The sequence below is a fragment of the Aquila chrysaetos genome, chromosome 12 (genome assembly GCF_900496995.4).
Source record: "Aquila chrysaetos chrysaetos chromosome 12, bAquChr1.4, whole genome shotgun sequence".
Taxonomy (NCBI): domain Eukaryota; kingdom Metazoa; phylum Chordata; class Aves; order Accipitriformes; family Accipitridae; genus Aquila; species Aquila chrysaetos.
Window position 1 is genome coordinate 31289380 of NC_044015.1, and position 14386 is coordinate 31303765.

Consider the following 14386-nt stretch of genomic DNA (forward strand, 5'->3'; position numbering starts at 1 on the left):
CATCGCAGGGCTTGCTAAAATGGAATTGTGTATAATCAGGCTCCTCCATGCACTGTCAGTCCCATCACAAATACAACGTAAAGCAGGCTTATGGATGGGCTTAGCAGCTGCTACAAGTGTATTTTTTTTTAATAGATGAAGTATCCCTTATTTAAAGCATTTCCTTAAGAAAAAAAACCACAACAGTGAAAGACAAATCAACAGCTGCTGCACTATGTTAACCATACCACCGGTCTCTTAAAAACATGTTATTTACTAAGGTAGCTATCTGTTTATCTATAACTATATCAAACAGAGAAGGAGGACGAGATAAAGATAGTTAAACAGACAGCCGAGGAGCTATCTGCCACTGGGAAATAATAGCTAAATAAAAAGTACCATTATTTACTCCAGAGAGGGGAGGAGGGAGAGCCAGTGCTTTCCTCCCAGTGCGGCACAGCCGCTAACACACTGCTGTGGGAGCCTCCGGTTCATAAGGGCAGCCCGTGCCAGCCTGCACGTGCCCCAGTTTGCCTGGCTCCAGCCCGCTCATCTCCCCACGACCACGTCGGATAAATCTGGGAGAAAAAAAACAGCTCAGGACCCAAGTACTGCACCTCTCCAGAGAGCCTGCGATGCAGGGATGGCAGGAGAGGGCAGGGGAGCCATGCCGCTGCTGGGGCTGGCTTGGCGGGGCAGCCCCCCACCTCCATGCAGGCTGAGAGCGGCTCAAATTAAGGCAAAATTGTCCACGGCAGAGGGTCTGGGTGCGTTCCCACAGGGGAGGCTGGTTTCTGCGTGGCCAGCACACAAGGGACCAACTCCCCAGCTTTTTTTTTTTTTTAATTCCAGCTAAGGAAGTGATGGATTAGGACAAAGGTATTTCAGGGGGATGCAGGAAGCGGCAGGGACACAGATGATGTGTCAGAGAAATGAGCTCCTGAGCTCCCCGGCTTGGAGTTCAAAACGTTGCCTCTTACCATGCCCTAAAGGTTATTCTGTCTGTCTGCTGTGAAATGCGACGGCACATCGCCTGAAGGGAGATTTCCAGAGGCGCTGTGACCCTTCCGCTATCTCCTCCGAGAAGCCTCCGCAGGAATGATGAGATTGTAGCTCATTTCCACACACCTTGAAAGAGCCCGGCTGGATCAAACGTGCTGGAAGCAGAAGCAGCACATCCCCAGGACTCATCCTCGCCTCCTGGCAGGGAGCACGCTCTTGCTGTTACAGGCTGGGAAACCACGTCCACCCCACCGAAACACCGATGCTCTGACATTGCCTTTCACCCTTAACCAGGACGAAAAAGCCAAAATATTGTCTTCTTTCACTGTGTGGGAACAGTTCTGCTTGGGAACCACAAAGCAAAACCCAGTGACAGAACTGCTGCCCTTTGGAAAGGAGCAATCTATTCCCGTGCGAAACACTGACGTGACATTTTGACTCCAGTTTTTCCAGTGCAAAACAAAGCCATTTGTCCAGAGCAGACACACCGCTCCTTTGCAGCATGCACGGCATGTCTCAGCACCCAGTGCTCTGGACATTTTTGGAAGGGACATGTCTGGTGACGGTTCAGCTGCTATGCACAAACATGCTAGACAGGGGGAGAATGGGACCACAGAGGGCAGAGACCCACGGACAGGTTACCAAGAGAAAAGTGTAGGGGAGGTGCCGTACGACTGAACGTCCATTCACATTGCAGGTGCAAGACAAGGCAATTCAACCCTCTGGTTTTCACGACCTGGCATTGTCAAGGTTAGGCGCTTGCAAGGTGGCAGCAAGGGAGGGGTGCTGGGCGACCAGCAGGTTCACGTCTTAGTTTCATAATCTGTTCCTAAAACCCAGGCCCTGGGGGCTGGGAAAGAAACCAGAGAGTGATCCTGCAGGACCTTCTCACCACTTCTATGCACTTGCCTGTATGTCTTATCACATACATCTCTCCCTCTGCTCACATCTTACAAATCCTTCCACTCTCATGTCTAGCACGCCTTCCTGGGACAGATATATGACCTTCTCCAAAACTCACCTCTGGCACAATGCAGAGAAACTGACCCATATAGGACAGACCAGAGGGGCATGGAAACATGTGCCCTGCTCCCTCTTACCCCTCCCAGACTGCAGACTCTCAGGAGCAAAACCCAATCTTTCACATTTGGCACAGCACCAACCCAACAAAGCTGTCAGGGCCTCTGAGTGTTACTGCTCTGCAAGAATTGAATAAAACAGAGTTTCTCAGCACTGCCACAAGATGCAAAGCCACTCAGAGGAGAGGCAGCTGGAAGAGCAAGAGAAAGGCAAGAGAATACAATGCACAAGGCATCCGGGAAAAGATCAATAAAGATTACGAGGGCAGTGGCCATGTCCCTTGCCCGCGTCGGAGGCTCTCATAGCTGCAGTGAGGGAACACCAAGGAAAGTTAACAAGGTACTGCTGCGCCAGTGCCTGGGGATGATACCTGTCTAATCAAAGGTAGAGTTTACACTGGATCATCTAAGCAGCAGCTCTTCCTCATGATTGTTGACTCAGGTCAGGGTTAAGACTGAGGAGGTTAAAGCAGAGGCGCCTCTAAGAGCTCTGATGGATGCAAACACCAGGCAAGCAGGCAACCCACGCGGGCCCAGCCAGCACAGCCTACCAGGGCAGCAGGTGGCAAAATTGAGGCTCCCCAGTTTCGATGGAAGAGCAAACAGAAGGAGATGGTCCAAGGGGCCAGGCAGCATGCCATGAGAGAATCGATTTGGAGAGAGGTCAGGAAAGCAGAGAATAAAGGGACCTGAAGGGAGGACATGGCAAGGTCCTGAGAAGAGGTTGTTACAGGAGGCATGGGCGGATGAACTGCATCAGCTACGGCCAGGCAGGAACGGGGGCAGGACTAGCTACCTGGACTGGGAAGGGGGGATCAGCACTGCATTATGGTCCTGAGAAGGTGACAGAGGTGATCATGACAGAGTTGATAGAAATGAAGGGCTTCGGGTCCCCAAGGCCTCAACTCACATCTCCCAGGGGAGCGAAAGGCACTTCCATGGCTCTTTGGTGCCACCAGGCTCACCGACCGGCAGCCAAGCTGGGCTCTGGAAAAGACACACGCAGCGACCACCCTCTCTTGCAGCCAGCCAGCCAGGGTCTCCTTACCGGGCAAGCTGGGACACTCTGTAGTTATGGCTTTTAGCTGTGCCTGCAGTTCTGCCTGTAGTAAGAACAATCACTGCCTTGCTGCTGCCGCCGAGGGCTGGATTTAGCGGCTCAGCTGGCCCTTCCCTGCCAGTGCGCCTCAGAACCACTATTGGGATTTGCCTAGTTGCTGCCTGCTGATGATACGAGACCTGAGGAGCAGGTCCCAGGAGCACGTGCCCAGCAGAGTTATTACTGAGCGTGGGTAGCAGAGGGATGGCCCCCATGCAGCCGCGGCACAAGGACAGAGCTGTGGGGTCATGTAACGCTCATCCCATGCCTCTCAGCATCCTTCAGCTGCCCCATGAACCCCTCGTATGCTGTCTCAGCTCTGGCTATGGCTGGTGGAAACAAGAAGAGCAAGCAAGAACAAATGCCCCCCAGAGGAGAGCTGGTCTGCAGCAGAGGGCTGGAGGGCTGAGATGTGACGAGAAGGTTCATGGGCTGTCTAGAAAGTGCTTGGCTGTGGACCACCTGGCTTTCCCGGTGTCAGAGCCATGCCAGGCAGCCCGCCCGCCACCTCCTGCCAACGTTCCAGCAAAGAGCGAGCGTCTGGTATGGAACAAGGTGTCCCAATTAGCTCTCCACTGATCTAATTAGATCTCTGCGGGGACGACTGGAGCTGGAGAAATGACACGGCTGCCTCCTTGACCAGACGCTCAACCTTTCCCGCCTGCAGCATTTTATTTTTCAGATTTTTAAGTTCCAGTACCCTTTCTGTCCAGCTCAGCGGAACCTGCCCTGCCTCAAGTCCTGCTGCAGCTCCTCACCAGCGAAGAACAATTACGTGTGTACGCAAACAGGCGTTCAGCGACAGCATGCAAGCTCTCTCCTCCTGTGTTGGGGAACAGCTGCCGGGGTTGCAAATCAGGCATAAGGAGAGAGACAAGGGGCACCAAGAGGCAGAGCCGATCGGGAGGACATGGCAGAGCGTGCCAGGTCCCTCTTACTCCCCCCTCAAGTGACAGCAAGCCACGTGAGCGCGCCTGCTCTCCCCGCTGCCGCCCTGCATCACCCCAGAGAGCTGGCAAACGAGCTTCAAACCAGCCCGCTCCTTGTAATCGGAGTCAGTCAGTGTGTGTGTTACGCTTGAGTTGATGGCTGGTGTTAAATTCAATGCCTTGAGTATTGATTTCCTCGCACATCCCGGACTTTGTTAAAGGGTTAGCCGTGAACCGAGATCAAAGGGAGGTTAACTCGTTTCTCATAAGTGGTAAAGCAGACCTCTAGCAAAACCGGGCACCAGGTCTCCTCCACAGAGGATGCTCCGTGCATGTTGTTAGCTACCCCGGTCGCCTCGAAAGCCAGATAAAGCCACAAAGCTGCCTCAAAGCAGGGAGAAAAAATGATCCCGATAACTTCCCACAGACCCCCAAGCTATTATGAGTGCACACCAGGGACGGGCAGCATGGGCCAGTGCACACCTCCTCCCCGACCCGTCCTCACACCATGGGGAGCTGCTCCCCTCGCTTGGCCACGGGAAAAGGTGGGGAAGCAAGTCTTTGCCAGCTACACCCCAAAGAGGCTGTCCCCGAGGAGCTCAAGAAAACGGGAGAGCCCTCCCCAGAAAAATGAGGGTGTCCTACAGCTGCGGGTGGGAGAGGGGGAAGGCACAGGGCTGCTCCCTGAAGGACTGCCTGGCAGGGACATGGCACCCTCCCTGCCATGGCCAGGTGGAGAGGACACCTTCACTTGAGCCAACACCACCATCAGCACCATCTCAACCTGTGTGGCACCTGCTTGCTCCATTTTACTTTACTTCTTGGCTTTCCCTGCCCCACACAAAGTAATTTTGGCACTGATAGCACCAGGATCAGCAGGTTTTGCCAAGGCAGTAAGAGTTAAGTACACAAATAACATGACACTAACAGGGTTTTGGCTTTACCTTTGTAATTTTTAAGGAATGGAGGCAGGGAAAATGTTGTAGGAGACAATCTGGAATTGTTATCACTAGTATTAATGAACGCCCAGAGGCACTGAGCAAGAAGCATCCATTTCAGATGAACATCTGTCAACAATAAGAGGTAAAATTTCAAAAGTAGCTAAGGTACTTCAGAGCCTAGATTGCACTAGCTTCCCAGGAGGCTTAAGCACCCAAGTCATTTCTAACAACAGGACCCTTGGCCCCGAAGTCATCTGGGCACCAATGCTATTTCTCAACCCCTCTCCTCTACCCCAAGAACTACTCACAGCACAGTCCAGCTTTCCAGCAGCAACGTTGTTCTTCAACCAGATTAATTTGGTTTCAATGGCACTGTCTCATCCACCCTGGGGTGACACCATGACCAGTCCCCACCTCTCCCAGGAGCCAGGCAGCTTCAGCTGCAGAAAATACACCACACTCCGCCCCGCCACCCCTAAAAAACCTCAACCCAAAGCAACCCAGCAATGCTGGTGGTGTAATTCCCCCTGTCCTGCAGCATCGGTAGGGAAGAGGACCCCATCACGGCCCATCTTGGGAGTAAAACCCTCAGTGGGAGCTTTATTCCATCTTGGGAGTAAAACCCTCAGTGGGAGCTTTATTCCTGAGCACCTATAGCCACGTTTGACTATGAAGTCCTCCCTAGGGTGCTAAACAGGTACTTGCTCCCTCACCCCTTTTCCCCTCTCCCAAACTCCTGCCACCCAGCATTACCCCAGCAGCCAATTTGTTTTAAAGTGAAAGGTTTATACCAAAGTGCTTAGGGAGTATCTGCTCAGTGCCCAGCATACCAAGTGCTGAAGATTTCACTTAAACTCTCAGCATCTGTGTATCTCAACTAAATTAAGCTATTTGCTATAAAAGAGCACAATGACAGTAATGGAATAATAACAGCATTAATAAAACACAACAATCCTCGAATGAGAAGCGGACGCATCAGCTAGCTTCAACCAAGAGAAGAAGGCTATTTTAAAATCACACACAAAAACCATCTGGGGGTGGAGAAAACCAACAAAAGCTCCGAAACTCAGAGGTCAGACTGAAATTATGTTTTTAACCTCGAAAGAAAGATGCTTGCCAGAGCCTTCCCAGCCAGAGTGCTCCCACACCAGCTGGAAATCAATTTCCACAGCTCCCAGCAAAACAAGGGCTTATAATGGGCATGCTGGCTCCACAAAAGAGGGGTGGGAGCACCCTTACGGGGGATGACACAGAATCGAAAGCCTAAAATAGAAATGACCCCTCAAGCATCAGCAAGGTTTGTAACCCAGCTCCCGGGACAGACGCATTGGAGCAGGAGGCGATGCTGTGCGGAACGTGTGAATGCCGAACTAGCGATGCAGGGCCAGATGCCGGCGCATCATTATGCAAACATCCAGATGTCTCAAGCTCACCACACTGCCGTTCTCCTCTTGGTTGGAAAAGTTGCCTTCACTCCATCCACAAATTCTTCCTCCTTCCTTTGTTTTGGATGAGGATGAGATTAAACACAGCACCTTCAGTTTCAAAGTCACCTACACACCGTCTTGCAGGGATAAAATAACCCTGGGGACCTGCAGTAGGGTTGGGGACAGGTGTACCCAAGTCCTAATCACAGCTCTGGGAGGCCCCAGCCCCTCGCGGGCCCCCTTTACAGGAGAAGACTTAGCACTTGGTGATGATCAGAGCAATTAATGTGCATTAATCATGTCATGCTGTATCTCTGAGGTCTTGCCACAGCCCCATCCTGCCCAGTGCAACACCCCAAACTATCACTTGCCTTGGGGGGGACTGGGAGGGTGGGTAACAGTTGTTTCCCTGGAAGGGGAGGCGATGGAGGAAAAGGAGACCTCCGTGTTCACCACCAGCTTCTTGTTCACCACCATATTGAAAAGGACCAGTAGCAGGCTTGTGCCAGCAGCAGGTAGGGTCTTTGTGCTTCTCCTGCAGGCACGTTTCTCTAGCCCAAGCCTTGCCCCAGCCCCACGGCCAGAGACAGCAGACTCCCTTCCCTGCCCAGGCTCCGGTTTAGCTGGCTGCCTCTGCAGAGGGTACATGACAGGTGCTCCTTTCCTCACCCCAGCTGCCCCGAGCCCACGTGCAGATCCTCCCGAGGGTAACGCGGCAGAGACAGATGTCACCTCTTCTCACTGACACGGAAGGAAACACGACCTGGGTTGCGGTCCTGCAGGCAAGCTCACCGCTGCCCACCTGCCCTCCGTGGCACAGCCCGGGCCAAACGCAGGCAGCTGAGCGATCCCTGACTCCAAAACAGGCAGAATTAGGCAGGAGGTAGGGGCCAGCTGGCTGGCTTTCCCACAGCACAACAGGTACCAGCTTTGGGTCCACGTGCCTTTTAAAAAGGAGCCAAGGGGGGCTGGCAGGTCAGTGGTATAGTGTCCATAGCAGCCGGGCTCACGTGCTGCAAGATGGCTGGAAGCCTTCTGGGTACAGGTCCCTAACACAAGTCCTCCTGCTCATCCCCTGAGCAGACAGTTCCAACTTGGCTGACCTATCTCCTCCGGCTGATCCACAAGACAGCGCTCCCAACTTCTACCTTTCTAAATTCCTATGGAGAAAAAGCCAAAGCGGCAGTTGCCCCAGACTTGAACAGGCTGCAAGTTTCTTTGTTTTCATTATAATTTCCAATCCTGATGCCTTTTTATTTTTTTTTTAGCCATTTCTGCTCTGCCCCCCGGAGGTGCTGCTGTGATTGAATGAAACACGACCCCAGGCTCCAATAAGTGTATTTCAATTACATCTGTCACCATGTAACAATGTAATGATATATCATGTGATATTAAATCCATGGTAATCATATCAGCGATTTTTTTAATAGTGCACTAATCACATTATTACATCTCAATAATTAACAACAGAAGGCCTAAAAATCCTGGATACAAAGCAGAAAGCTCAGAGGGTCCCCAGCTCCTGCCCAGGAAAGGCCCAGAGGACAGCAGGACGGCAAGGTGCTGCCAGGTGGGCATGGTATGACTAGGAGCAAGGGCATAGGAGTTTGGCACTGGCAGTGTTGTGCAGAGCAGCCAGGTAAGACCAGATTCTTCCCCGGTCCCAGACTAAAGGAGAAGTGAGTATTCTGGAGCTGGGAAGAGTCACTTGGTACATCCCATCTTGCCCAGCATTGCTCCCTTCTCCTCTGCTGCTCCTGCACTGCCACTTTTCCTCCAGCAAACCAAGCCCTCTGCTCTGGAAAGTGCCTTGCAAAGGTGCTGTCACGCTGCAGACAAGCACTGCTAGTGCCCCACTGCAGAGGGAAGGATGGTGTCTTGAAAAGGCAGGACCAATCCTACCAACGTGTTCTTACCAGGCTGCTGGAATAAAGGCATTTTCCTTCTCCCCTTGCACCAGCTAGAGACGAAGCTAAGAGAGCACCCCACCTCACAGAGCCCCTGGCTTGAAGTCACTCTGATTTTTGCAGCAAAATAAATCTGACAGCTTTAAACTGAAAACCAGTGAGAATCCTATGGATGGACAGGGGTCCTCTGGGTCGCTGCTTCCGCCCCAAGCTCTCACCCACACGGCTGGAGCAAACTGGGGCTGGACTCCAAAGCACTGACTGACATACACATCCCCCTATGTGGAAGGGAGTTACCCAGTTCTGTGCAAGCAGGCTGCTCCCCCAAGCTCCCAGCTGTATTTTTCTCCTTGCAAGATGAGGGCAAAGATGGGCGCAGGCAGCAGGGAGCTGCAGGCGGCAGCAGGCTGGCGCAGAGTGCCGGGGCGTGGGGAGTCCCGTGCCGCGCTGTCCCCGGCTGTGACAGAGCTTTCTTCTAGTTGCAGCCTGGTCAATCTAGCAGTTTCCACATCACAAGCTGATCTGAAGTGAGCCTCATTACCCGCCTTAAAGTTCCAGCCAAGCACTTAGCTCTTAAAGACAGGATTTAAGAAATATTTGACTGATCATTTCTCTCCTCATTTAGTTTGGATGCTCTGAACCAATTCAACCTGTGAAGTTGAAATAGTGAGAACGGGAGGAAATCTGTGTGCAGGCAGTCACACCATGCACTCCACACAAGGTGCCAGCTCCCCCACCAGCTCTTCCCAAAGGGCCGGATCTGGCTCAGCCTGCTCCGCACAGCCTCTCCTGCACCAGGAGTGCCCACGGGGCATTTCCCAACACCAAAGGGGAGCCACCTCTTCCTTCCCCCTGTGGGGCAGGCATTTGGGGGGATCATTAACTCCCCGGTATCCAGATCCCCAGTACCTTTACGTACTCTGGGAAGTGCCAAGCGCAGCATCCCAGACCTGGAAGCAAGCGGTGGAGACAGGGATGAGCCAGCCAGGACTGATAGCACCACCAACCCCACATCTTCAACCAACCCAGGACAGGACATTCCTGTGTCCTTCATCTCCTTGCACGCCTTCCTCCCGTCCCGCTGTCCAGCTCCGCTGTCCCACAGCTGTGCCATACAGCAGCTGGGCTGCCTGCCCTCCCGCTGCCTGCCCAGCAAAGGTGCTCCTGCCATGCTCTCACACGGCCAGCAGTGCCCTGCTCCCTCGCCCTGGGGACCAGACCTGCGGAGGGGCTGTCAGGGGGCCTCAGGGAGTTGAAGAGGTTCCCAGAGCCAAACAGGAGTTGCGGCAGGAAGCAAAGAGACCCTGCTAGTCATTTAGGGGTGATCCTGCCAAGGGACAGGCAGAACGGATGGACGGACGCCTCGCTGGCCAAAGCACTGCAGTCGGACTTTCTCTCCTTCCCCCATCCCTTCTTTTCTCTTTTTTTCTTTTAATTTTGTCTCAGAAGACACGATCCTTTAAAGATGTGCACGTCTCATTAGCTCTACCTCGACAATCATTACCGCTCCTGCAATGGCAGGAAGAGAGCTCAGCCCGAGCGTGGGCGAGTCCATTACCTTGTAGTTAAAGGGACATTGACAACTGTGGGCTGCCCGTGGGCTGCCTCCCCCTTCGAAGCAGGGGTCCCTCCCGCACGCTGCTGTTCCCCCTCCTCTACCGAGCAGGAATCCCCTGCTCAACCCAGGCGAGATGCAAACCTTGCGGTGGCGGGTGGTCCTGCACCCACCACTAGACACTCAGTGCTCCCCTGGATGGGCTGTAGGGCCGAGTCCCTGCCCACAGCCCCTGGGGCGAGGGGCACTGGAGCACCCAAACCTTCCCAACACATTGCACATGGCCTTCGCACAACCACATCTCACTTCAGCAAACGCACACTCGTGGGCTGGACCACAAGACCCAAACCTAGCCATGAGAGCAAGCAGCGAGCCCAAAATGTCCACAGCAGAAGCCACAGCACAGGCTGCGGTAAGGACCAACATGAAGGGCCCTAGGACAACGGCTCAGTCCCCATGTACAAATGCCTGGTGGCACCACCGCAATAGGGCAGTGAGCTCTGTGCTCACGAACCAGCTTCAAAGTGCTACGTACCCTACACCTACAAGCCTGTCCCTAGCTTTTCTGGCTCTGTAGGGTGCAACATGGACCACCACACACCCAAGGGTGGGGATGAGGAAGGGTTCAAGTGGGTGAGCGTGCAGTGGGGTGATCCCAGGAAAGGACCCTCTTCACTAAAGTTGCTGGTCCAGACAGTCCTGCTGTGCCCCACAGCTGGGGGCTGTCGCTCTGCCTGCTGTCCCCGGAGCCTGCTTTGCCCCTCCCAAGCTTGCTAACAGGGGACCTGACTCACATTATGCAAGGGCAGGACCCCTCATTCAAAAGACTTCAGGGAAAGACCCCAAAGCAACTTATGATGAAATACCCCCTGCCTTCTCCCAGTCCCCTGGGGGTTTGAAGCTCGGTGCAATTCTCAGAAGGCAAAGGCAGCAGGGTGCAGCCCTACGGAGATGATCCTGCTTCTTTGTGCCTTGCAGGACGGGAGCTCTGCTGCAGCCATGCTAACTCCTCGTTGCAGCCATGCTAACTCCTCGCTGCTCTCTGCAAAGCCACGGCAGGAGACAATAATGCATGGCCGCGGCTCCGAGCCATACTCCAAGGAAGGATCCTACCTCCACACAAGGCTGTCCAAGAACTTGACAGGACTCTGTTTGAAAAAGATGTTGAAAGAAATGATCTCTTTAAGTGCAATGGGAGATATTTGTCTCTGATTTACCCTTGGCTTTTTGCTCTGGTTCAGGTAGGAGCGGTGTGGGATGGCTGGCAGATCTGAGAGCATGGCACGCCCCAGCGGGCAAAGCGAGCAGTGCGGAGGAAGGCGCGAGTCAGTTTGGAGTGCTCCCCATTTATCAAACTCACGCAGCCCGCCAGCAGAGCGAGTCTTTCTATCATTACAGCTCTCAAAATCCGATTCATACCACTAATCCTGCCTTCATTCTCCCAGATTAATAACATCTCTTTCAACCTTCACAGTGTGATAAATAGACAAAGAGAGAACAAAAGGAGAAACAGAAGTGAGAGAAAGAGCCAGAGCAACTCCACATAATAAAGAGAACCAAGAAAGGGGAAAGGAAAAAAAAAGGAAAAAGAAAAGGGAAAGAAAGGAGCCGGCACACTTGACTCTGCCATTTACTTTAGCAGATTCTCCCCAAGAGCTCCCTGCGATCTTTAAAGAATGTAAAACATTGCTCAAAGGAAAGGCTCGTTAGCAACCCTGACCAACCCAGGTTTGCTGGAAATCTTTTCACTTCCAGCCTCCGCTCAGGTCAGCGCTGAAAATGAGTTTGTTGGTTTCTCGTCCTGCTCCTCCCCAGACTCCAGCAGAGGCAAAGCCTCCAGCACATGCTTGCTCTCTCCTTTACTTGCACCAGCTTCTCAGAGGGGAATGTGGGGTATCGGCCGGTATCTGCTCCAGGAGTGCCCCAGCAGCTCGGCGAGCCCAAGACCTCCTGGCAGAACAGCAGTGGGCTGGCACAGCAAGGGCTGCCCCAGAAGCCAAGACCACACGCTGAGCTTGGGATGGGGATGACGACCAAAACCATGATGGCAGCAGGGCAGATGTGGGGCCCCATGCCATCAGTCTGGCTGAAGGGCACCCACGGGGCCAGTGGAAAGGAGAAGCCTGTGTGGACACAGCAGTACTGTAACAGGGGTGTCACAAGCCCCTGCTCCCCGGGCTGCACCTCTCTGTCCCCTGCCTTGTCCCCTGGCAGGGAGCTCCCATCCCTGCCCATGTCGCACAGCCCAGACCTGCATTTGGGCCACCCAAGTCCCTTTGGTAATCATGGAGGCTGGAGCCCCCCTGTATGCTCATGGAGCTCAGCTGTGCCTGCTCCAAGCAAGGGGGCGGCAGCCACAGGCACCCCCTCCCCAGCACCCCTCTGCTCTGGCTCATTCGGAAACACCTGAGCCCCAGGGAAAGCTGACCCTACAGCCCAGGACCCCAGAAAGCCAATCCCACTGGCTCCAGGGTGCACGGATGGAAATGTTTAGCCATTTCCCAGGCACAGCCTTCACCAGAGCTGCGCTGTTCAGCTTCTTCACTCTGCCACACCGTATTGAACACTCTATGCAATCTCAAGAGTTAGTTTAATAATTAAACGTTTATTGGCACGTTTTTCCCATACTCCTTCCAGACTTGCCTGATTTTCTTTCCAGCGAGTGACTTCCCTTGGTTCAGTCCTTCCAGAGGATGCACACCTGCAAAACGTTTCCTCTGCTCCCCGCACAATGAGCATCCCCCTTGAAGCCCATCCCTGTGGACTCCAGGCAGGTGCTGTGCACACTGACCAACACCACGCCAAGCCCAGACGAACGGCTTGGGCAGAGCGCTGGATTTCTGGTCAGGATGGTGCTCTATTATGGCTCTGCATTCACAGCCCCCATGCAGAGGCTGCGCTAGGTTGTTTTTTTTCTCTCTTCTTTTACACTATTCCATATTACTCCAGGCTTTGAAGTACAGAGAAAAGCAACACTCAATGTGCCTTTTTTTTTTTTTTTTTAAAGCTACCTTTATCATAGCAAATCTTTTCCTTCTCCGCTGTGTCGCTGGAGATAGGTATCAAGCAGAAAGAAAGTCTCCTCTTCTAACAATGGATTTCCCTTCCCTTCTGAACTTCAAATAGAAAACTCTTATCTACAGCCACAGTTGACCAGAAGAAGAAAAGAAAAGAAAACAGACATATGAACTGAACCCAGGCTCTTCTTTCTATTCACTCAAAAAGGCTGTGCGGGGTTCTTCACACGGAGATGCTCTGAACATGTTTATAGCACGTATTTACTCACTTCACTAGCTATCCCCCCACCATGGAAACCCACCTTTCCTCCAGAACAACTCTCCTCTGCTCCATGTACCCTCTGCAATCTTTTCTTTGCTTAGCAACCTCCATGCACCTGGGCCATCCAGCAGAACAAAGCCTACACCTAAAGCTGGGGACAGCAAGAGTTCTTCAAACTCAGCTAAGAGTAACAGCAGCAATGCCCCTGGCTCACATAAAGCATCACTTCTATATAGTGCAAGTTGTTTAAATGACAGGATGGATTACAGGTCAGACCTTGCTGGCTGTACTTGCACAAGATGCCTTGCACAGCCCTGGCTGAGACCAGGCTGCTTCAGCTGCCCATTACTACCCGCATGCACACCCTGCGCAGCACCTGTGAGCCACTGCTGGTGCCAGCCAGGTCCTCTGTGTTTTAAGAGCTCCTTTTGGACCGTAGTCTTGCCTTTGATGGAGCTGCTCCAAGGAGAAATGTACAGAACCATGAAACTTCTTCTCTTCCCCACTTCAGTCCTTGGGTGCAGCCCTCTCCCGCCCTGGCTTTCCTCCCCTCCAGCTGCCTGATCTCTGGAGGGGCACTGCCAGGTCCCAGCTGGGTTGAACACCCACCTCCTGGGTCTCGCTGAGGTCCAGCTGCTACCAAACCACCCTCACTCCCTGCCCAGCTAACAGAAATTAAAACGTGAGCACTGTGCTTAACAGGTAGTGTTTCTCCCAAAGTCACAGTGCCAGGACCAACACGCATATAGCAAGAAACCCAAGGAGGAGGGCATTACTGCTTTCCCCACCTTCCAGTGTGTCCTGTCGGGCAATGTGTGCTTCTTGAACCGTTCTCACTTTCAGCCTTGACAGACACAGTCACACAAGCCTTGGGGAACCTGGCCTTACAGCCCTGGAACACCTCCTGGCCACAGCCACGGAGCTCCTGTTCCTCCTTATCCTCTGAAACCCATCTTGAGTTCAGGCACAAATTTATTCACAGGAGGCTGCTAGACAGACAAAGCGTCCTCCCCACCACACATGGCACCATGGGCTCTGCCACCAGAGATGGACACAGCTACTGCCACGTGTTGTCCCCCAGCCTGTGAGGGGCACCTGAGCCGAAGAGACTCGCTGCTGGAACTGGAGCCAGAGTCCCAAATCAATCAGGGCAGAGAGGGCTGGAAACTTTCCAGATCATTTTCCATTA

The 14386-nt window shown here is 53.2% G+C and overlaps 1 protein-coding gene across 3 annotated transcripts in view; it reads right to left on the bottom strand.

Moving 5' to 3' along the window:
* Positions 1-14386, bottom strand: part of ERI3 (ERI1 exoribonuclease family member 3) — a 136227-nt gene that overhangs the window by 49146 nt on the left and 72695 nt on the right. The window lies entirely within an intron of this gene.